Source organism: Trachypithecus francoisi, unplaced genomic scaffold, assembly GCF_009764315.1.
Source record: "Trachypithecus francoisi isolate TF-2019V2 unplaced genomic scaffold, Tfra_2.0 Lachesis_group12, whole genome shotgun sequence".
NCBI lineage: Eukaryota > Metazoa > Chordata > Mammalia > Primates > Cercopithecidae > Trachypithecus > Trachypithecus francoisi.
Genome location: NW_022681457.1, coordinates 32,030,759 through 32,056,187, shown reverse-complemented (window position 1 = coordinate 32,056,187; position 25,429 = coordinate 32,030,759).

Below are 25,429 nucleotides of genomic sequence, written 5' to 3'. Positions count from 1 at the left end.
AGACATGCAGATGTCTTGTTCAACTAGTAATGCAGCAATTGAAAAGCTCTTGACTTTTCTTGCTTATAACTTTATATCAGAGACAAAATATTTTAGGGGGATCAATTCTCCTTGTTGCGGGACTGCTTGGCTAATTGCAGGGCATTTAACTTCCCTAGTGGCTAGTTGCACAACCCCACATATTTCTGATCACAAAACAACAACTCCAGTTGAGAACAATGATAAAGGAACTAATGGGGTTGCTCTGAATTTAAGCTTACCAACAAAAAGAATGGATTGACAATGAAGACATATAGAGAAATCTGGAAGAAAATGAACTTACACTGAAGATTGTGGTGTCTAGGAAAAAGAAAACCAGCCATATGAGACATATTTAATAGACCAAACCACCCCAAAGTGTGTCCCTAGAAAAGTTTGTAATGAACAAACAGCTCTGTGGCCAGAAACATTAGTGAAACACTACATGCAGGCATACCTTGGCAGTATTGCTATTCAGTTCTAGTAGAGATATTTGTAACCAATGCCTGTTCTGTTTGAAATGTGCTTTGAGTAAAATGATGTCAATATGGAATCCCTCCAGAAATTTTGATACTTATCCAACTACTTTAATGATTTAGATTGTGTAATTTAGCTTAGTGCAGCTGTGTTTGAACAGGCTCTTACACCAAAATTGTGAAGGTCAATAAAATTTCTAAATTCATTCATTTGGCAACCTGGTCATTAAAGAAAAATAATTTTGGCCGTACAGTGGCTCATGCCTGTAATTCCAACACTTTGGGAGGCCGGGGCTGGTCAATCACTTGAGGTCAGGAGTTTGAGACCAGCCTGGCCAGAATAGTAAAACCCCCGTCTCTACTAAAAATTAGCTGGGTGTGATGGTGGGCACCTATAATCGCAGCTACTCCAGAGGCTGAGGCAGGAGAATCCCTTGAACCAAGGAGGCAGAGGATGCAGTGAGCCAAGATTGCACCATTGTACTCCAGCCTGGGAAACAAGAGGAAAACTGTGTCCCCCTGTGCCCCAAAAAAGAAAAGATTATATTGTTATAATAAAGGTGGGAATAAAGTATTATAGGGACCCAGAGAAAGTTTCATGAAAGACAGAAAATTAAGCTAAATGTCGATGAATAATTAGGAGTTCCAAGGGTTAAAAAGACATTAAAGATCGCCCTCTGGACATGCAAATTTTTCTAAGGTATGAAAATTTAAAACACATTTATTATGCACATAATTATCAAAGAGATGTTGTCAGGAGATGAGGCATTAAATAAACAAATACGATTTGGTTTCTTTATTTGAGGATTATGTAGTCTTCTAGGAAAGAAGAGGTTTCTAAAACATGTATTCTTGATATCTTGCAAAAAGAGAGACACTTTACCTTGATGAGAATAGGGTGGAGATAGGAAGTTAGGGGGTAGTGGGCCAGGAAAATTAGTTCGGGGGAGCCAAACCTGTACTAAGTCTTAACAATGACCAAAGTTACAAAGGAGAAAAAAAAATGTGACATGAAACTGAAACTAACTCCAGGAGAGGGGCAGCATACTTCATATCAGCAGAGAAATAATCTCCACATTAGTCCCTTTTCCTTGCAGAGGTGGGTGGAGGAGAGATCATGCCCATGGGGAAGCAGAGCATATGGAAGGATGAGCCTTGGGATGTGAAAAGCGAGGTCTCAGGCAGGGTAGAGGCTACAGGGAGAGCCTTGGAGGCCATGAGAGGGAGGAATTGCCGATGACAGTCAAGCAGGAATAACAGAAGGAAAAGCACACCAGATGAGCAGCACGGCTAGAGACTGCACCCAAGTCAGCAGACATGCTGAGGGTACATTTTTAAAAACAAGTAAGCCTAGTAGCAATTTTAGATGATTCATGAAGCATTGACATAAACTTTGTGCATTCCCCAGAACCTCCACTAAAGTCTGCAATATAGAAATGTTTTTTAATAAAAATCAAGGAAAAGTGACTGAATTCATTCCACACTTGGGTTCCTGTGGAGTTGAGAGGAAGAACTGTAGGGGGTGATTTGAGATTTGCTTGGTGCTAAAGACTGGAGAGTAAAGTGACCATAAGAACGTAAATCTTAGGAAACAGAAATCCTGGGAAGGATGTGGCATGGGGGAGGGGTTAAATTATCATCTCTGATGCCAGGCACAGTGGCTCACACCTGTAATCCCAACCTTTTGGGAGGCCGAGGTGGGAGGTCCCTTGAGGTCAGGAGTTCAAGATCAGCCTGGCCAACGTGGTGAAATCCTGTCCATACTAAAAATACAAAAATTAGCCAGGTGTGGTGGCGTGCGCCTGTAATCCCAGCTTCTTGGGAAGCTGAGGCAGGAGAATTGCTTGAACCCAGGAGGCGGAGCTGCAGTGAGCTGAGATCTTACCATTGTACTCCAACTTGGGCAACTGAGCAAGACTCCCTCTCAAAAAAAAAAGGAATTAGGGATGTGAGAGGGAGATAATATGTTTTAGTTATTAATGTCTTTTTTCTTTAAAAATCACATATTTATTTTTGTTATTAGATATTCAAATTGAATTAGTAATTCAAATCAACTCCACAAAAATTTAGGAAAGACAGATAAACAAAGAGAAGAAAATACCCCTCCCTTCAAACAGTCTCACTGTTTTCTAGGTTTCTTTGTGATGTTATGTGCATGTGTGAGTTTGTACCTGTGCCTGTGTGTTTATGTGCATATTTTTCTTAAGTGTCAGGTTGAGTTTAAGAGGAAGTCAGATATGTTTGGCTGAGCTAGGGAGAGAGAGCTTGCCAGAGGCCTGTTTGTATGGGGAACAAAAGAGGTGTGGGCTTGGGAAGTCATCCAGAGAGAGACAGGCCCAGGTGTGCATTTGGCTCACTAAGGGAGTGTTATTTATGCTGAGGTGCGTGCTTCTAGGTCCTGAGGTCTCCCTCTCACTCACCTTCAGAGGTCTGGGAGCTCCTTCCATAATAGCAAAGGGGACACAAGATCAGAAACTTTACTAAATATAATTAGGCATTACCATCTTAGTGAATTAGTTTGTTGATTTACTCTATGCTCTTCACAGTACCAAGTATCAAAATGCAGGCAATTGGGAAATGGAGGATCTCTAAAGAGGAGTGGGCAGTGAGAGAAGATGATAGTCAGAAGGAAGGAATAATAGAGAAATTTCACCTGTTTCTTTCATACGTAGGACAGGACTCCATGGGCCATTGATTACTCCTTGTGGCAGACTGGCATGTACCAAGGAATTGAGCCCAGAGCCCAGCTGTGGTTCCTGCAGGAAATTTGACATTTTTTTTGCTTAGAAAATAGTTTATTTGATGTGCTTATTTGCCTTTAAGTATAATGAAATTGATATTGTTCACCTTCAGAGACTTTGATTCTCAATGAATTACTTCAGTGATACGAACTAGGTAATTTAGCTCTGTGTACCTGGGTTCAAGCTAATTCTTGGGCCTAAACTGTGGAATTAAAATAAAATTATCTGAAAATCTGGAGCCCATTTTCTAGGCAATCTTCCCATCAGAAATAAAGTTCACTGACACTCAGGTAAGATTCTAAACATCAATAGATTGCAGTTAGTCAACATGAAAATTGTGGCCAAGGGAGAGCAGGAGAAGAAGCTTCTATCTAAATAATTTTTATCTTAGTGACTCTCTATTGCCCATGATATCCTTTTTTTTTTTTTTTTTTTTTGAGACGGAATCTCGCTCTGTCGCCCAGTCTGGAGTGCAGTGGCCGGATCTCAGCTCACTGCAAGCTCCGCCTCCCGGGTTTACGCCATTCTCCTGCCTCAGCCTCACGAGTAGCTGGGACTACAGGCGCCCGCCACCACACCCGGCTAATTTTTTTGTATTTTTTAGTAGAGACGGGGTTTCACTGTGTTAGCCAGGATGGTCTCGATCTCCTGACCTCGTGATCCGCCCGTCTCGGCCTCCCAAAGTGCTGGGATTACAGGCTTGAGCCACCGCGCCCGGCCTGCCCATGATATCCTGATACTATATCCTAGGAATCTAAAATCAAGATCAAGCATTCAGGTCTATCTAGAGTGATTGATGCTCCAGTATGCACATATTGTACACAGAAGCCCGTGCCCAAGGACATTAATTAAGTTGGCAGAGATACTGAAATATGATCACTGGAGGTTATTGATTATACAGCTCCCAGTAGTCCAATCTTTGGAGTTAAATCAACACATTCTGCTTTGAATGTAACCACAGATTGGAGTTGTTCCTGCTTCTTGATACTTACTGATCAGAATCTTAGCATAAGAACTCAGGGAGAATGGCCTATCAGTAGAGCCCACGTAGAGAACTGAGTAAAATATATCTATTTAGAACAATGGTTCTAAATATCTTTCAAGTTCACAGAATTAAATTTTTTGAATTTTTCAATGCCAGAATTTTTGTGGCATACTTAATGGAATTAATTTCCTCTATTTGCAGATGACTGATCTTCCCTTTCACTTGCTCCAATCCTGCATTGCAATTTGATTAGAATGCTTATTTCCCTTACCTGGCACATATAAATTCAACGAGGCAAAGCACTTTATGTTTCAATAAATAACTAGTTATATTTTGGTCTCAGTTTGAGACTAAGTTGTGCCTGCCTTACTCTTTTGTAAGTTGGATATTTTCTTATACCGTTTTTCATGGCCTATTTAGCTCAGAGTTTTGGCCCATAGATACTGCTCTAATATAGAGCTCTTCAGTTGTAGTGAAAGTGATGTTTACATAATAAACAAAATATAACACACCTAAAGGTTTGTGCTACTTTGATGTACAATGGCTCACTTATAAACACATTATTTCATTTATCAGGTATTCATTGGCCAAATCAAATGTCTCAGTTCTAGGCACCTGGAGGAATAATAAAATGTAATTTCCCATCCTCAAGATATTTCACCATATAATAAAGGGGAAACGAAAGTTAGCAAATGAATGTGCTATAAAGGATAATAACTAATTTATAAGAATTTATAGGAGAGCAAGTTCACTATTGGGTAGTGTCAGCTAGATTGGTAGGCCCATGCCAAAGCATGCCAAAGTTGGAGAGCTTGAGCCCTTAACCCCATGATGGGCCTCCACTCACTCACAGCCTGAACGACTGTACCAAGACTGCAGGATAGTCCTTTACAGGACACAAAGTCTTCTCTTTGTACAGAACACAACCTGCACAACTGTACCCTGCAGTCTCAACTCGGGTAAGTATGGCTTTATGTAAACAGCAGTTTTGAGATGAGCAAAAAGGTTATAAATATTATCCCTCTTTTCATAATCCAGATGGTATATTTATGACACAGAAAATTAAAACTTCAAGTATAGGAAGAAGCTTATTTTAAAATTAATTTACAGAAAACTTTTAAAGTTAGAGAACATTAATTTGCTATTTTGTAAAAGGAACGATAAGAGACCAAATTGCAAAGAGGTAGGATTCGTTCCATCTGATTTATAGAAACAGCACAGAAATCAAATTCTCAGTTGATAGCCACCAGTCCTGCCACAGCAAAGAGGAACCTTTTTCAGCACCACTACACGAGGGACTTTGAGAGACTTTCAGATTAAAACAGCAGATATTTGAGGACCCATATATGAATTAAGACTCTTTTAGCTTATAAAGTTCAGAAATCTTATTTGAATTAAATTAGCGCAAAGAAGAATTTGTTATAATGAAAATGAAGTGTCTAGTGGAACCCATGGATAGAAATGCAGGTGCTCTTTAGGAATAGAAGAGGAGCTTAAATATTCCTAAATTATCTCACCATCTCTCATCTCTGCTTACTTTTTTTTTTTTTTTTAATATGGAGTCTCGCTCTGTGGCCCAGGCTGGAGTGCAGTGGTGCCGTTTTGGCTCACTACAACCTCCACCTCCTGGGTTCAAGTGATTCTCCTGCTTCACCTTGCCAGGTAGCTGGGATTACAGGCACCTGCCGCCACACCCAGCTAATCTTTGCATTTTTAGTGGAGACAAGGTTTCACCATGTTGGTCAGGCTGGTCTTGAACTCCTGACCTCAGGGGATCCGCCCACCTCAGCCTCCCAAAGTTCTGGGATTACAGGCATGAGCCACTGCTCCCGGCATACCTTTGTACTTCTATTTCATCTTTATTTCTCTCTTTGTAGGCCTGTTGTTGTTAACTCTCTGACCTAATTGACGTATACATTCCCCCTTTTCTCTCCAACATCTCCTGTTTACTTATTACTGTGTCTGCCACTGGAGAGTATTTGGCTTTTATTCTCAGTTCTAGTTTCATGAATTGCAGGAAAAGGTCTGGTTGGTTCAGCTGGAGTCAGGTGCCCATCTCTGTGTAAGTGTCTATAGCCAAAGGGGCAGTTATTGAATACTAAATGCAGTGATGTGCTGACAATGTGTAACAGTTGGCTGTTGGAGTGGGGAGGGAGGAGGTGTCAATTTGCCTCCTGCCCCTTGCCAATATGAAGTGTAAATATTCTCACTATGGTTAGTTTCAAGCTACCAATGTGATATCACTGAATGTGGAGTTGAAAGAGATACTAACAATCGTCTTCATAAGATGTAATAATATGAGGCAGCTCTAATAATGGCTGCTCCCATAGTAGCCACAGGGATGAGAGAACATTTGTTGTGAAAACAGGAGACTCTGGGAAAATAAATCAATGTATCTAACACAGCCTACATTGTACAATAAATACTATTGTTTTCCCCACCATATCATGTCTTTTCACTCAATTTTTCTATGTAAAGGTATATATTTAATCAGCCATCTTTAGATTCATAATGCCTATCTTTAGGATGATAAAAGGTCACAGAAGCCTTAGAATAAGAAACCAAGTGTGTACAGGGTCTCAAAAATGATACCCGAAAATGAAGGCCTCAGAAGTAGCTCTCTCTGACCTGCCCTTCTGTCTCTGGCCTTCCATTCTCCCCTGAGGATAGCCATAGAAACTAGAATCCCTCTTCCTTAATGCCAATCATAGAAACCAGGTCCCCTTTTTCCCAAAGCCAGCCATAAACCCTGAAAATATTACTGTAACTTCCTTCCTGCCTTTCTGTGTAAAAACTGGCCGTAACAAAATTATCTAACTTATTTTTTTACTATAGTTCATAAGACCCCCATTCCAGAGGGGTCCTGCCCCATACTCAGAAGGAAGAAATGCATGCTCCAAGAAGTCAGGAAGAATCTAGATAGATAGATCTCGCTGGGTTTTACAACTCAGCCCCTTAACATTTGATCATGGCCTAGGCACAGTGGCTAATGCCTGTAATCCCAGTACTCTGGGAGGCCCAGGTGGGTGGACCACTTGAGGTCAGAGGTTTGAGACTATCCTGGCCAACACGGCGAAATCCCATCTCTACTAAAAATACAAAAATTAGCCAGGCATGGTGGTGCACTCCTGTAATCCCAGCTATTCAGGAGGCTGAAGCACAAGAATCACTTGAACTTTGGAGGCGGAGTTTGCAGTAAGCCGAAATTGCACCACTGCACACTGCACTCCAGCCTGGACAGAGCAAGACTCTGTCTCAAAAACAAAAAAATTAGATCACAGTCTTTTTGTCCAATCATGTTTTAAAACATCTGTCCATACTTTCTTGAACCTAAACATACAATTGAACTGTTTCCCCTGCATCTTTGGATCTTCATTCTGAAGGCTCCCGTGTCACGTAAAACTATGGTCAAATAAATTTGTATGCCTTTTCTCCCATTAATCTGCCTCTTGTCAGTGATTTTCAGTGAACTTTCAGAGGGTGAAGAGGAAGTTCTCCTTTGTCCCCTATGTATGAAATAATTCAAAAGAGAAGACTCTTTTCTTCATACACCTATTAACTTCCTCCTGTCCTATCACCTGTCTCCCATTTCTATTGTAATACATTTCTCGTAACAACAATTTATCTATTTATTTATTATTTTTATTTTTTTGAGACAGAGTGTCACTCTGTCACCCAAGTTAGGGTGTAGTGGCAAGGTCATAGCTCATTGCAGCTTCCCACTCTGGGGCTAAAGCTATCCTCCCATCTCAGACTCCTGAGTAGCTGGGACTACAGGTGTGGACCACCACATCCAGTTAATTGTTATTCTTTTATAGAAACAGGGTCTCTTTATGTTGCCCAGGCTATTCTCAAACTCCTAGCCTCAAGCGATCCTCCCACCTGGGCCTTCCAAGGTGTTGAGATTACAGGTGTGAGCTCCCAAATCTGGCCAGCAGCAATTTTAAAAGAGCTTCTCTGGACAGGTTTAAAAATACACCACCTGTAATCCCAGTTACTCTGGAAGCTGAGGTGCAAGAATCACTTGATCCCGGGAGGCACAGATTGCAGTAAGGCATGATTGTGCCACTGCACTCTAGCCTGTGCGACAGACCAAGACTCTGTCACAAAAAAAAAAAAAAAAAAAAAAGCATAAAACAATCCTGGTATAGGAAAAGATAGGTTGAGAAAATGATAAATAGTAATTCCAAACTCCTCCACTAGCTATTTTTTATGAGAAGGAAATGGACAGTACTTTGGTTCTCTCCTCTGATCTTTTAAAACCAATTAAAAATTTCTTTAAATGTCCACAGTTGGTCAGTTTATTCTCTGAATGATTAGTACAGCTACTATATGCTTTCTCCAATCTCTGTCTTTGAAAAAAAAAAATAGAGACAGGGTCTCCCTAGGTTGCCCAGGCTGGTTTTTAACTCCTGGACTCAAGCGATCTTCCTGCCTCAGCTCCCCAAAATGTTGGGATTACAAGCCTTAGCCACCATGCCTGGCCCACCACTCCCTTTTAAACTCCTTCTCTAGGACTCTCTTCTGTATTCTCTTCTTGACATATTTATAGAAAATAAGTGTGAACTCTGTTAATTTTCCTTTCTGCCCCGCTAAACTTCCTCCACGCACTTAGTGTCTTCTCACCTGCCTGAAAGTTATGCCCTTACCTTAATAGTAATAGATAAGCAGCTACTTTTTGTTGAATGCCTATTTATCCTAGGGTTCTACATCATTCCAGAAGACATAAATTATCTCAGTTTTACAAGTGAACACATCGAAGTTCAAAGAATTGATGTTATTCACTCCAGCCACACAACCAGTGAATGGAGAATCTAAACTCCAGATTCCATCCTCTCCCATACCTTCTCCAACATTTTTATCACGACTTCTTCTCCAACTCCTTCCCCACAGTATATAATCATGCTCAAGACACTCCTTTAAAAAACAAAATCTTCTTAATATTTCATCCCTCTCCAGTAAATGCTCCAATTCTCTCTTAATCTCTTCATGGTACCTTTTTTTTTTTTGAGATGGAGTTTTCACTCTTGTCACCCAGGCTGGAGTACAATGGCATGATCTCAGCTCACTGCAACCTCTGCCTCCTGGGTTCAAGAGATTCTCCAGCCTCAGTCTCTAGAGTAGCTGGGATTACATGCATGTGCCACCATGCCCGGCTAATTTTAGTAGAGATGGCGTTAGTATTTTTAGTAGAGATGGGGTTTCTCCATGTTGGCCAGGCTGGTCTCAAACTCCAAGGCTGATTTTTTTTTTTGTATATATTTTTTTAAGAGATGGTATCTCAGGCTATAAGAGATGTTGCCTAGGCTAGTCTCAAACTCCAGGGCTCAAGCGATCTGCCCGCCTCAGCCTCCCAGAGTGCCGGGATTACAGGCGTGAGTCACCACACCCAGCCTTCATTGCAGCATCCTTGATCAGGTGCTACTGTGTGCTGCAGTCTGCACCCTTCCTTGCTAGTTCACCTTGCACATTACAGCCTGAATAATTTGTTCAAAGTGCAGCTTTGATTATGTCAATACTCTCAAGTCCCTCCTCTCAAGAAAGGACTTCTATTTGTATTGTGTCTCTATAGCTGTACATATGTGTGTGATATGTCAAGAATACAAATATTGAACTCTATTCCTTCTTCATTCCTGTATTCATTCAGCAGTTATTCAGTGCCAATTATGTGCAAGCATAATAGTTTGTCTTGGCTGAAATATTTTATTATGTGTCCTAGACTATCTATATTGCTTCCATTCTATCAGAAAGAACTTTGAAAACGAAAATGCAAAACTGATCATAGTATGCCCTGATTTAAAGCTGTTCAGTGATTTGCATAATACAAAGTTTGCATTCCTTCACCTACCATCCAAAACCCATCATGATCTTGCCTTTCCTACCCTTCTCCAATCACACCACGCTACATTCGTTCCTTGAATATGCCAATATACTTTCATGATTATGAGTCTTTATACATATTTTTATCCTGGAATTTTCCTTCCCCTTTCCAGATGAGCTAACACTCATCTGATTCTCTACATCTCAGCTTAAACTTTTCCTTTTCTAGTTAAAATGTATCTGAAGCTACTATCCCCAGCGTTAGTTTCCCTACCACAGATGTGGGTTCAATAATAATTCTTACCGTGTTTTATTGTAATTGCCTGTTTAAATGTCTTTTGCTAAGTTATGCATTTCTGAAAGGAGCGGAGCAATATTTTATCTTAGTGTTACCGGCACCTAGTTCTGTGTCTGTCATATAGGAAATGCCCCATAAATATTTGTTAAATGACTGAATAAATGCTAGGCAATCAAGGGGATACCAAGACTTAATCTTTGCCCTTAAGCAGTCTAAAAAATAATTAGTCAGAACACATCAGTATCACCAAGTTATCTACTGTGTTATTTGCTTTAAATGAAGCCAACTTTTCAATAAAGGAACTTTGTTCCAAAATGAATTAAAAACCAGAGTATGTAGGAAATCTATAAATAGATGGGCTGCTGCTGCTTAAAGCCCACTGGAGTGGTTTTTCTGAAGTATAAATCTGTCCAAAGAAAAAAAATGAATATGAAAATGTAAGAATAGTCGTTAAGATGCGAGGGAAAATGGGAGAGCAGAAAAAGTAAGCTAGGCCGGGCACTGTGGCTCATGACTGTAATCCCAGCACTTTGGGAGACCGAGGTGGGTGGATCACTTGAGGTCAGGAGTTCAATACCAGCCTGGCCAACATGGTGAAATCCTTCTCTATTAAAAATACAAAAATTAGCTGGGCATGGTGGCAGGCATCTTTAATCCCAGCTACTCAGGAGGCTGAGGTGGGAGAATTGCTTGAACCTTGGAGGTGGAGGTTGCAGTGAGGCTGAAATTGTGCTACTGCACTCAAGCCTAGGTGACAGAGAGAGATCCCATCTCAAAAAAAAAGAGAAAAAGTAAGCTAGACTTATTTTGTCTTCCTCTAGTTGCAGTTCAAGAAAAAAATGGAGAAAAAATAAGCATATCTGCTACTGCTTCTAAGTCTTATATCTTCAGATTAACACTCATAAACCAAAAAGAGTTTGCCTACTGCATAATCACCTTATTTAAATAGCAACAAAACAAATTATTCAGCTTTGGACTCAGTGATTCACAGCTGTAATCTCAGCTACTTGGGAGACTGAGGCAGGAGGATGGCTTGAGGCCAGAAATTTGAGGCCAGCCTGAGCAACATGTTGAGGCAACATCTCTGAAAAACCTTTTTTAAAAATTAGCTGGGCATGGTGGCATTGTCTGTAGTCCCAGCTACTTGGGAGGCTGATGCAGGAAGATCCCTTGAGCCCAGGAGTTTGAGGATGCAGTAAGCTATGATTGAAACACTACACTAAAGCCTGGCTGGCAGAGAGAGACCCTGTCTCTAAAAAAAAAAAAAAAAATTTTAATTATTTAACCTTAAAGGCTACTGGGTAATTTATCCAATTATATTGGAGCATTGTTGAGTTTCTACTAGAATAGTTTTTATTATAAATAGTTCTGAAGTCATGCTGTCCCATTTATAACTTCATATTTATTTATTAAAAATGTATTTAATCTTTACAGGACATTTGTTTGTGACCAGATACAGCCATTGAGGCATTTTTTCCATAAGCAGAAATTCTAAGTTCATTTCCCTGTTTCTTGCTAAATGTTCACTTATTAAAACAGTGCCTTAATCAAAAGTTTTGGGTCACAAGCATTAGGGTGGATAATATCACCATCCAGTCATTCACTCAAAATTTTTATTTTATTTATTGTATTCACTGCAACCTACCCCCACCCCCTACCCAGATCACTTGAGCCTGAAAGGTGGAGGCTGTGTGAACTGAGCTTGAGCCACTGCACTCCAGCCTGAGTGACAGAGTGAGACCGTATCACACACACACAAAGACAAACTTAGTCCCTAGTGTTGAAGAGTTTACGGGAGAGTGAGAGGGTTAGACCAAACAACTATAACACAAAGAGTCTTTTTTCTGCGGAGGACAAAGTCTCACTATGTCGCCCAGGCTGGAGTGCAATGCCACGATCTCAGCTCACTGCAACCTTCGCCTCCTGGGTTCGAGTGATTCTCCTGACTCAGTCTCCCCAGTGGCTGGGACTACAAGCACGCGCCACCACGCCCAGCTAATTTTTGTATTTTTAGTAGAGATGGGGTTTCACCATGTTGTCCAGGCTGGTTTTGAATTCCTGACCTCGTGATCCACCCACCTTGGCCTCCCAAAGTGCTGGGATTACAGGTGTGAGCCAAAGCGCCTGGCCTATAGAGTCATTTTTTAAAAGTAACGTTATGACATTACCCAACTGATACTCTGCTTGATTCCTTAATTTAAACCCTCGGAGACACAAGCACCTCCACTGCCTTGACTGTCTCTTTCCTAGATTACTACCATAGCAGCCAAATTGAATTCATTTCTTCCTTCTCACAGTTCACCCTTAACATAGCAACCCCAGTGATCCTTTTAATACGTGTCCAGTCATGTCACTCCTCCTTAAAACTCTAATGTCTTTACATCTCACTCAGAGTAAAAGCCAAAGTTTTAAAATTGCCCTACAACATCCTCTCTGCTGTTTTCTCTTACTCTTCTGTTGTCCATTCAAAGTGGGCTGCTTGCCATTCCCTGAACAAGTCAGGTATGCTCCTGCACAGGGTCTTTGCACAAACTACTCCCTCATTCCTGCTACTGTGGGAACACCTTTCCCCCAAATAGCCCACAGCTGATTCCCCCACCACCTCCAGATCTTAGCTCAAATGTCACCCCCTTCTCAGTGAGACTACCCTGACTATACTATTTCAAATTTCAACCCATTTTCTTGTAAATTTCTTTTCTTGAAACAGGGTCTCACTCTGTTGCTCAGGCTAGAGCGCACTAGTGTGATCTCGGCTCACTGCAGCCTCAACCTCCTGGGGTCAAGCGATCCTCCACCTTAGCCACCTGAGTAGATGGGACTACAGATATGTGCCACCATGTAGCTTTTTTTTTTTTAATGTTTATAGAGATGTCTCACTATGTTGCCCATGATTATCTTAAACTCCTGGCCTCCAGCAATCCTCCCATCTTGGCCTCCCAACGTGCTGGGATTATAGGCATGAGTTACCACATCCAGCCTCCTCCCCAAATCTTGATGTCCCTTATTTTGCTCTAATTTCCTCATAGCGCTTATTACTTCCTAGAAGATTATAGATTTATAAACTACTTATTTATTGTGTTTATTAGGTATTATCTGTCTCCTCACTAGAATTAATGTCTATAGGGACAATACCTTTTTTTGTTTTGTTTCTTCATATATATCAGCACCCAGAATAATGTCTGATACATAGTAGGTGTGTAATAAATATTCCTTAGTAGGCAAATATTTTTTAAAAACCCTATCTCCTGCTTGGACAAAAAGAAGCCTAGTGTTTATTCATTTATTGACTCAGGCAAATTCATTGAACATAAGCTATGATTCAGACACTGTAAGTAGAAGATGAATAGAACAATGTCCTTGTCCTGGAGGTACTCATATAGAAGTGGGGGAGACACATAAACACATAATTCCATTTTGTTGGATTAACTATCATAATAGAGGAATGTACAAGATACCATACGAGCACAAAGTCAGAGTAGCTAAGCTTTGGAGATGCTCATAAAATGCCGACAGTTTTCTAGCTCGTAATAATTATATTCACTGTGTGGCTGTTTGTGGTGAGGTGGTATGTGTCTTGCTCTAGGGAGGCTGAATAGAATAGTGATTGAGCACCTGTAATCCCAGCACTATGGGAGGCCAAGGTGGGTGGATCATCTGAGGTCAGGAGTTCAAGACCAACCTGGCCAACATGATGAAACCCCATCTCTACTAAAAATACAAAAAAATTAGCCAGGTGTGGTGGTGTGTGCCTGTAATCCCAGCTACTCCAGAGTCTGAGGCAGGAGAATTGCTTGAACCCAGGAGGCAGAGGTTGCAGTGAGCCGAGATCACACCACTGCACTGTGGCCTGGGCAACAAGAGTGAAACTCCATCTCGGCCGGGCGCGGTGGCTCACGCCTGTAATCCCAGCACTTTGGGAGGCTGAGGCAGGCAGATCATCTAAGGTCAGGAGTTCAAGACCAGCCTGGCCAACATGGTGAAACCCCATCTCTACTAAAAATACAAAAATTAGCCGGGTATGGTGGCAGGTGCCTGCAATCCCAGCTGCTCAGGCGGTTGAAACAGGAGAATCACTTGAACTCAAGGGGTGGAGGTTTCAGTGAGTCAAGATCACACCACTGCACTCCAGCCTGGGTGACAATAGCAAAACTACATCTCAAAAAAAAAAAAAAGCATGTTCTAAAGTTGATTGTGGTGATGATTCTCAATTATTTGAATATACGCAAAAACATTGAATGTATACTTTAAACGAGTGAATTATGTGGTATGTAAATTATATCTCAATAAAGCTGTAATTAAAAAAAAAGAACAAAAACCAAGAAGAATGGGACACAGTCAGGAGGACACAACTTTGACTTCCCAGTGATCAAAAACCCTGCTTGACTTTGCAGTGACTTCATTGTTGAGCACTGAAGGCACAGATCTATAACATACTCTTAATTACTACAAAATAATGACCCAGCCACATTTATGCACAGCCCTTAGAGACATATGCTGAGACACCTGAATGATGTTTGTGCACTGTTTGAGAGAAAGAAAGAAAATTAACATTTATTCAGTGCCTGCATTGAAAGTGTCAGGCACTTCGACATATAGTTTTCATTTAATTCTTGCAAAATTCTGCAAAACAGGTATTATTCCTGTTTTTAATTTTTATTTATTTTTCATATAATTATTCCTGTTTTATTTATTTGTATTTTATTACTATTGTTATTATCTTGAAACAGTCTTGCTCTGTCACCCAGACTGGAGTGCAGTGGCATGATCTGGGTCTACAGCCAACTCTAGCTCACAGGTTCAAGAAATTCCCATGCCTCAGCCTCCCAAGTAGCTGAGACCAAAGGCCTACATCACCACACCTGGCTAATTTTATTTTGTATTTTTTGTAGAGGTGGGGTTTTGCCATGTTGGTCAAACTGGTCTTGAACTCCTGGCCTCAAGCAATCTGCCTTCCTCAGCCTCCCAAAATGCTGGGATTACAGGCATGAGCCACCGTGCCTGACCTTATTCCTGTTTTAAAGCTAAGAAAACTAGTGCCTATGAAGTTTACGTGTTTTTCCAGGGTCACAAAGCAAGTGATAGGGTCTAGATTCAAATCCAAGTTGTCTGATTATAAGTTTAGTGTCCCTCCTACAGTATCATAAAGGTACCATACATTTTGCTTAGCTGTCATGTTTGTCTATCACTAACAGCCTTACTATTTGTCTTTTTAATATACATATTTTCTCTTAGTAGATTTTAAGCATCTTACTGGCAGAAATCATCTTTTAAATAAATTTTGTATCACTTTTGTAAGCAAAGGGAAATGTGTAATAATAATAGAATTATAACCTATTGCAGGAGTGATAAAATCCCCTCATAATATTGTTAGTAATAAAATGAACAATAAGTTTAGTGCCTTGACCCCATAAAAATGTATTTATTATGATGAAAATGGTAAGCTAAGCTTGGGATGATGATTACAAGTTTGGAATGATGATTAATTCGGGATGTTTGAGTTGATGCTATAACCTGTGTATGATGTATATACCACTGACAAGCCTCACAATCTGCTGTTCTATAAAAATAACAAAACGGGATTGGGGAAGATCACTCAAAACCTATGCAAATCTATAGCCAAACTGCAATTAAAAATAAATAAATAAATAACAATTGGTCACCCCCACCCCCCTCCCCTGAGAAACTTTAGAAGGTCAAGTAGGCAGCTCAGTGTATCTGCAAACTGCTTCAGGGGATACCAAAAATGCAAAAAAGCAATAGAGTACAAATGCTGGCATGCTGGCATGCAGGTGTGAAGACACTGTAGATGGAAGAACACTGAGCTATGGAGGCGCAACTGTAAAGGTATGCAGAGAAGAAAACACAACCTCTACAAGCTGATAGCTCAGCAAGGCTAGAAGTGCACCTCTCTGGGGAGGAGCTATGAAACCAAGTACTCATTTTTCTATTTCTTAAAATAGAGCTGAAAGGATTCCTACCTGTGCAGTATCCAAGCTGAGGGTATTTTATCGCTCTTGCAATAGGTTGTCATTCTATTACTGTTATACAGCTCCCTTTGCCTACAAAAAAATTGCTCTGAATTTATTCAGCTTTCAAATTATACTGACAGGATGTCCTATATGCCAATTGTGTATTAGCTAATTGTTGTTACATACATATGCTATAGCAGAATAGACTGTATCTTGCTAGTGTGAAGACAATAATAAGCACATCGCTCTGATCCCAGCCTGCCCAACCCAAACCTGGTTCTACCATGTATACCTTTTTTTTATTTTTTTATTTTTTTATTTTTTATTTTATTTTTTTGAGACGGAGTCTTGCTCTGTCGCCCAGGCTGGAGTGCAGTGGCCGGATCTCAGCTCACTGCAAGCTCTGCCTCCCGGGTTCACGCCATTCTCCTGCCTCAGCCTCCGGAGTAGCTGGGACTACAGGCGCCCGCCACCTTGCCCGGCTAGTTTTTTTGTATTTTTTAGTAGAGACGGGGTTTCACCATGCTAGCCAGGATGGTCTCAATCTCCTGACCTCGTGAGCTGCCCGTCTCGGCCTCCCAAAGTGCTGGGATTACAGGCTGGAGCCACCGCGCCCGGCCACCTTTTTTTTTAATATTGAAGTCTAATTTACTTAACTTTAAATGAGGGTAATCATGGTATCTAACTCATAGGGTTGTTATAAGGAATAAATGAGTTAATATAGGCAAAGCCTATGTAGGAATACCTCAATAAATGTTCCCATAAACTTGGAGTAATTAACAAGACCAGGGAAAGACACAGGAACTAGTGTAAAGCAGCCCTTAGTTGCAAGGTCCTGGATGACAGCAGGCTGCAAAAAAACAAGGAGGAAGTGAGAATTTCATCTAAAGTTAAAGATTCACCACAAAAAAAAACCTAGTAGAAGGAGAAAGTATTTAAGGAAACAGATCATGGATGCATTCCCAGAGGCAACTGTAAGTGGAAGGCAGGGTTCATTGGCAGGCAGGGAACAATTACAGGACATTGACTTAGTTAAAACTTAAATGTATTTTTAGTACAGAATCCACAGTCCAGATCCAGTATGTAAAGACTGGTCAATAACTGAATGAGAGTAATACTTTTATTTCTACAAAGAACAATGAAGATTCCCAAGTTAAGGAAAAGTTACCTACTTTTAGGGTTCTGTGATGTGTGCAAAGGGTTGCTATTGTCCAATCTTTTTACTTTGTTTCTTTGGGTGTCATTGTCATTTTGTTTCCTTTAAGTCCCTGAAATTACGTATTGTAAGATTTCAGGTAAGATCAACCAAGCACATTTTGCCCAGATAAAGAATTACTATAAAAGATCATCTCAACCCATTACCTAAGTACTCTGAAGTTCCTGAGAGTGCCTTCTTTGGAAAGCAGAGAAGATGGAAGATAGGTAGAGGGTTGGAGGGTGGGGGAGCTAATTCCTGAGAAAGTTATCCGAGGTGGGGAAAGATCCCTGAAGGAGAAACCTATGAAGGGCATGCCAATAGCTAAAAAAATTACACCTATCCTCATAGTTGGCCACTAGTACTGGAATTAGGAGAGGTGGTTTGTTATTCACTGAGTGAGTCCTAATACCAGTTCAATAAGGTGCCGCATTTGTTTGCCAAATAGTATTTTCACAGTCTCTAAGGTTGCAATAAACTTACCATATTCTTCTGACCTCCCTGCACTCCCAAAAGCTTCATCCTTCAATAATCTCATATCAGTTGAGGTTCACTGATTCTGGTTCTTGGTCAGGATAGAGCCTTGTATAGTCCAAGGGAACTCATATCCAAGGCATGGTCATTAGACAGAAGCTTTTTTTTTTTTTTTTTTTTTTTTGAGACAGAGTCTTGCTTTGTAGCCCAGGCTGGAGTGCGGTGGTGCGATCTCAGCTCACTGCAACCCCCATCTCCCGGGTTCAAGTGATTCTCATGTCTCAGCCTCCTGAGTAGCTGGGATTACAGGTGCCTGCCACCACACCTGGCTAATTTTGTATTTTTAGTAGAGACAGGGTTTCACCACGTTGGTCATGCTGGTCTGGAACTCCTGACCTCATGATCCGCCCACCTCAGCCTCCCGAAGTGTTGAGATTACAGGCGTGAGCCACTGCACCTGGCCATTTGCTTAGTTTTTTTGAGTTGTGAGTAATTCAAATGGTGCACTTTTTAAAATAAAGCTTCATGAGTCTTCTCAATGAAGCTGTAAATATACACAGTTATACAGATTTCAGGATTTCAGTGTTTTCAGTAAAATGTCTGGGTCTTTCCCAGAAATCACAATAGTTAACACATCCTATGTGCAAAGCATTATTATAAGTACTTCATATGTATTCACTCATTTAATCCTCATAGTAACCATATGAAATGGAAACTACTATGTTTATTTTATAGATAAGGAAACTGAGATACAGAAAAGTCAAATAACTTGCCTAAAGAAGTTAGTTTGAGCACAACCCAACTGGTTGTGAATGACAATTCCCTGTTCGTATAACCACTGACCCACTGTGCTCTGTAAGATGACGTCATTGTAATATACTGGATCTGGTCTGAAACAAATATTGGAAACTTCAGAGGCCATATCAGAACCTCACTTATAATTCAGTAAATAGGGTCATCTAAAGGTCTTCTAAAGGTTTTTATCTACCAGAAGATCACCCTTTCAGTTAATTCTTATATTTGGGACAGTTGGTTATATAATATTTTGGAATATTATATGAATCCCCTTCAATGCAGGTTTTATGACCACTAGTACTAACTACTTGCTAAATCTACTTTCTGCTTGGTTATCATATATCACCAATGGGTCTGATCAGTCTATTTTGATTCTGACATAGTATCTAGTTTTTCAGACTCTGTAAAGCATTCTGGCTTTACATCCCATTTGACCCTGAGGCTGCTGAAAATCAGTGCATGATGAACACAGCATTTCTAGGGCAAGCCCAGGGTGACATCAAGCAGAAGCCACAGGCATGAATGCCACCCAGCTTATAAAAGTGGCCACCAAAGTGTATGTTAACTGTGACCAGGAAGCAAAACAAGAAAGAACAAAAGCAACAAGCGCAGAACCAGGCAGCTAGACACACCAAAGGTTAAGTCCCTCTCCCCAGCCTGGCTCTATCTGGAAAAAGAAAGGGACAGGGACCAGTGCCAGGAGAAGAGCAAAGGAGATAGAAAGGCATAATTCTTACAATTTGCGGGAGGCATCTGCCAAGCTTCTGGACCAGTGACAACCTAGGAGTGGACTACAGCTGTGCAGATCCTACCCAGCCCAAAAGAGTAAGTGTGAGAAAATTTAAAAAAAAGTAAAGAAAAGAAATCAGAAAGAAACAGGAGAGACAGACTGCAGTGCCATCACCCGGCCCTGCCGACCGTAAGAGCAAGAGAACTCAAGAAAGATAAAAGAAGCAGATTGAAATCTTAAAAAAAAAAAAAAAAAAAATCTGTTAGCAGCAGCCCTCATAAAAAGAGAGACTAGCAATGTAAGAAGATATAGATGCAGACATAAAAGAAGTCAAGTTAAGCAAAGATTCGAGAGCCAGACAAAGCTAAAAACAGATCAACGCGCACAATGCAAAAAGAAAAAAAAAAAAAAAACAATGTGCACAATGCAAAAAGAAAAAAACACACACACACACACACACAAAAAGAAGAATGTCCAGAAGGTAATAAAGAGAGTGGTAAACGCCGTGGTATAAAGAAGTCACCAGCTAAAAGCTGCCGTACCCTAGAAGAACCAGATACTGATCTAATCAAGCTAGCAAAGGCTGAAAGATATAAAGACTGACACAGAGCAGGCTCCTTCTCATTAAGCCTCCAGGAGCCCACAGTCACATTAAAAGTTGAAGGCAGCAAGATTCTGCCATATCTGGATTCCAAATTTCTCCCTGATGGCTAAGCCATTATATGAAGTTACAAAGAAGGAGAAAAAGAACCCCTCCTCTGGGAAACTGAACAGGAGAAGGAGCCATGCCTTGTGAAAACTTGCTTATAGACTTTACTGAAATGCCCTGTGCCAGAGGCTCTCAGTATATGCTAGCGTTTATTTGCAACTTTTCAGGATGGATTGAGGCTTTCCCTACCAGGACAGAAGAAGCGACATTATCCCCAGGTTTGGACTGCCTCTAACTTTAAAGTCAGACAGTAGGCTGGCATTTGTAGCTAATATAGTGCAAGATTTAACAAGACTGTTAAAAATAAAATAGAAGTTACACACAGTCTATTGACCACAAAGTTCAAGAAAAGTGGAATGCATGAACCCAATACTCAAGCAGCTACTGAAGAAATATTGCCAAGAAACTCATCTGAGATGAGATCAAGTCTTACCTATGGTCCTCCTCTGAGTCCGGTGCACCACCACCAGACAAATTGGGTATTCACCCCACAAGATTTTGTTTCGTCAGCCACCCCCAAGTCATAAGTCAAATTAAAGGTGATCTCCAGGAACTAGAGGAATTAACCTTAAGAAAACAAATGCAGGCTTTAGAAATAGCCATGCAAAGTCTTCGTAGTTAAGTACATGAAAGCCTGACACCCCTTTAAACCTAGAGACTCTGGTTAAGTTAAAAAGTAGAACCCAACTTCTCTAGGACCCATGTGGGATGGGCCCCATACTATAATCTTGTCCACTCCCACTGTTGTTAAAGTTGCAGGTGTTGTGCCTTGGATCCACCACAGTCAGCTGAAACTGGCAGCTCTAGCCAAGTAAACCAGCCAGCAAGATCCAGGCCATTTGACCCGGCTGATCCTGTGGCAAGACCCAGTTGCTGCTGAGGACAACCCTGCTCTGGTCACTCTGGAAGCTGACCAGTCTATGCACGGCTGAAGCTTGAAGAGACAACAAGCTCTGCCCTAGTCACACTCTGGAAGCTGACTAGTCTACACATGGCCAAAGCTTAAAGTCTCATCAAGCAAGTTAATGTGGTTAAAAATCTTAAGACTAATAGTTTTCCTTGCAATACTAACTGTTTTATTATTGTTCTGTCATTGTGCTCAACCTCCTCCCCCAGGCAAGGACCTTTTCTGTCCTCGCATGAATATGCTGTACATGGTTTTGCTGTTGTTACCTACCCTTAACCATGCTAGAAAAAGCACCTATAGAAGGGTGTCCCCACTGTACACATATTACTTAGTCAAGGAACAGTATAACTAGAACTTTATTGTACCACCACCTGTATTATGAGTGTACAAGGACGTGCTTAAGAACTTGTACTTATAATCAGAGCACCTACTCAACTTGTGACCCAGGAAATAACGAGCCTTATGTCTGTTATGACCCCAAGGTTTTACCTGGTAAATGGTTTGAAAGTTGTGCAAGGTCAAAAGAAGGTCCCCTCTTAAACCAAACCAAGGTCCCTCCTTTTTACCGAAGGCCTATTTCTCTATATTTTGATGCTTGTCAGGCAGCACACCAAGACTCACCCGTCTGTAGTCACCTACCTTTAAAAAGATACTATAGAAATGACTACAAATATGTATGCATGCCAAGAGTAACTCTACCTTGTTCCCCTGAGACCCCAGAGAAAGATTGTCGGTATTGCATATCGTGGCACCCTAAGTCAATTATGCTTACCAAGATACTGGTAAAACCAAATTATAAAACAAAAACCTGTAATCCTGTGAATTTCACCATTCTAAAGGCAGGCTTACTCATGTAGACTGCAGGTTACCCCATACATGTCTACATACACACATACCCAGCAACCTACCTGCATGTTATCAAAAGAGGAACCTGGACTGGTCCAGCCCAGCAACAATTCCAAGTCTTTAAGTCATTCTATAAGCATGTAGACCAGAATTTACCAGAGCCCCCTCCTTTAGCTGAAAACCTGTTTGCTCAGCTGTCTGAAAACATTGCCAGCAGCCTAGGCCGTTTCCTTATGTTATGTTTGTAGAGGAACTAACATAAGAGACCTACAGCCTTAGGAAGCAAAAGAGTTAATGCCACAATGTAATTTTATGCTGATTGACTCTTTCTCAGAAGCTACCTAAATTCAAGCATCTGGCTCCTAAAAAACGTCTGTTATCAAAAGATACTATGTTGCTTACTAGGGAAAAGTTTTTACAGACCCAGTAAGAGAACTAACTTGCTTGAGACAGCAATGTTACAATGAAACACTAAAAAAAAAAAAAAACTTTGTGGCAAGGCAGAGATGACTCCAAATCACCTCATCCAAATCCGTCTTCCCATTTCTCTTCTCTAAACCCCACCTGGTATCAGCTTAAAGCTCCAAATACCTGGCAAGCATCCTCTGGTCTCTATTGGATCTGCGGACCACAGGCCTACCGACAATTGCCCACCAAATAGACAGAGGCCTATGTGCTTAGAACAATTAGACCGTCTTTCTTCCTACTCCCACTGCAACAAGGAGAAACTTCAGGATATCCCATCTATGAAGAAGTTAGAAAAAGAAACAAAAAAGATTTAGATGTAAAGAAAGATAAAAAAATAAGAGATTGAAAATACACAAATTAGCCCCCTGAAAGAATAATTCAATACTATAAGCCAGCTACCTGGGCACAAGATGAGTCATGGAGATACTGCACTCCTATTTGCATGCTTAACCCCATCCTAAAGTTGCAGGTAGTACTTAAAATCATCACTAATGAAACAGCAAATGCATTAGATTTACTGGCCCAGCAAGCCAGAAAAATGAGGAATGCTATCTATCAGAATAGATTAGCTTTAGACTACCTCCTAGCCCAGGAAAGAAGAATATGTAGAAAGTTCAATCTAACTAATTGCTGCCTGGAAATCAATGACAATAGAAAGGCAATTAGAAAAATAACTGCAAGAATGAGAAAATTAGCCCATGTTCCCATTCAAACTTGGAAAGGGTGGTCTCCAGATTCTCTTTTTAGAAGGTGGTTTTCATTTTTGTTTTTTCTTTTATTTATTTTTTTAATGGCTGCATTTCTTGGTTTTATTCAAAACAGTGCGTATTTTTAGCATTTTGTGGTAGGATTTTACACTTGTCATTTACACAAATTACAGGGTTCTGCTTCAAGTTTTTTTGTGTTTTTTTGTTTTAATTCAGCCCATGTGCAGCACAAGAATATGCAAAACTGCTTTACATTATACACACTTTTTATCAAAGGAGAAAATTCTGGCTTGTAGTTTTAGGCAAATACAAGAAGCTTCAAACTAGACACATAGGGTTGACATTAATTCTCAAATATAAGTCTGCACTTTTGTGTTGTAGTTCTCTGAGATATGAATACCAAATTCCTAAGGGATTTTTATGTTTTTCTTCAAAAAGGAAAACTAAAAAAATTCCCGTTAACAAGTCCCTCCCCATCAGCTTGACCTTTCTACAATCCTACTCTTGCTTCCCTTAGTGCCAGACACTTGCATCATGTTACAAAATTGGGGTGGGCCATTTATATCATACAAGGACCAGATCCTTTTACGTAACTACTCTCCTGCAAAAATCTAAACAGGAATATATTGATGCAGATGGTTCTGCTACATTTTGTTTAATATGATGTAACACTTGGTAATCTAGTAAACCATGATGCTGGGCAGTTAATCAAAGGGAGGAAGAGACAAAGGTCCCTATCAATGCACTTTTTGTTGGTGACACATTGGAAACCTTAGGAATCAAGTTGTCTGATGCTAAGAGAACTTTAAACTTTCTAAATAGAACACACCTATTGACAGCTCGAGGGACTTCTCTGATGCTTATGCACAGATACTCTTTTTCAGCAAGTTGGAGGCAGTATTTTATACTTTCTAAAGGGTTCTGAAGAGGCAATAAGGAAGAGTAGGGCTTTTTCTGCCCCTGTAAAGGTATCGTTTTCTATCATTGCTATCCATTGTTCCCTAAGCATCTTCTGATACCTAAATGTGTGTGTATATTCATATTTAAAATAATTACCCACCTTTCAGTCAATCAATACACAGCCAACTCTTGATTATCTATGAGAAATATAAATGACATTTACTCTCAAACTTCACTCTAACAGAATCATCTACCTTTGATACACTTTATTGTTTGTTTTACATCCCACATACACTACAGGCTATCAAGACCAAGTTACAACACAAGTGTTATTTGTTTCCTCTAACCCATGCTAGGAATGGAGTGAGCACACTCTGCTAGAGCTTTGCAGATGACCCTATAGTGGGCATTGGGGCAGGACAGAACTCTGGACATGAGAAAAGACAAATTTCAAGTTCCTCCAGAATCAGGTCTTACATGCCTTCATTATTTTGTTCTAAGTTTATGATTGCCACAAAATTTAAAAACTGAGGTATAGTCACTATTTTATACAGAGACAGGAGAGTTGACTGTAATCATGTTATGACTTTAGCTCTTTAACATGAAAAAATTCACCAGGAAGCATATGATAAAAAGGTTAAAAAGACTGCCATGACATCTAGAAGCATTTATTTTAATCAAAAAACTTAAATATGATTATGTGTACACAAAAAGTGCACACATTACATATGCTGAACAATGCCAAGAAACATAATACATTGGTGCAACAGTTTTCTAAAATAAATGTAAAAATGAGCCCAGACCATCAGACAAAAGCAAAACACTTATTTCCCAATAGCACAATGCTGAAAATTGATAGCAATCCTAAAACACCTCCAACTTTCCTTACAAAGCTGCCAAATTCCAACTATTTTTAAAAATTTGACTTTTTTTTACATTAATAAAAATCTGGTGACAAATATTATAAAACCAATGCTGGATAGTCTTTACTTCTTTTAACATTCCAAATATTCCAACAGAATCACAGGAGTGAAAACCATTTTAAAGTGATATGCTTTATGAAACAAACAACAGTATATACATTTATTGCAAATTATATTAAACTAAAATGAGGGGAAATCAAAATATGAACTGTTTACTACTTGCAAATCAATAATAATTTTAATTATTTTCTCACTCTGATAAAAATCAGAAAGCAACATTTATAAAATTGCCACCACATCACTTTTCATAGCAGGGAACCGAAATCTGTACATCTCATTTTTGCAGAAAAGTAGGCAGGCAGAAAGAATTATATATAAAAGTTTCCGAAGGGAAAAACAAAGAAATATTTAATCTGATCTCTTTTCTTTTAAAAAATTAATTCAGTAGACTTCTATTTTTTCCTTTGT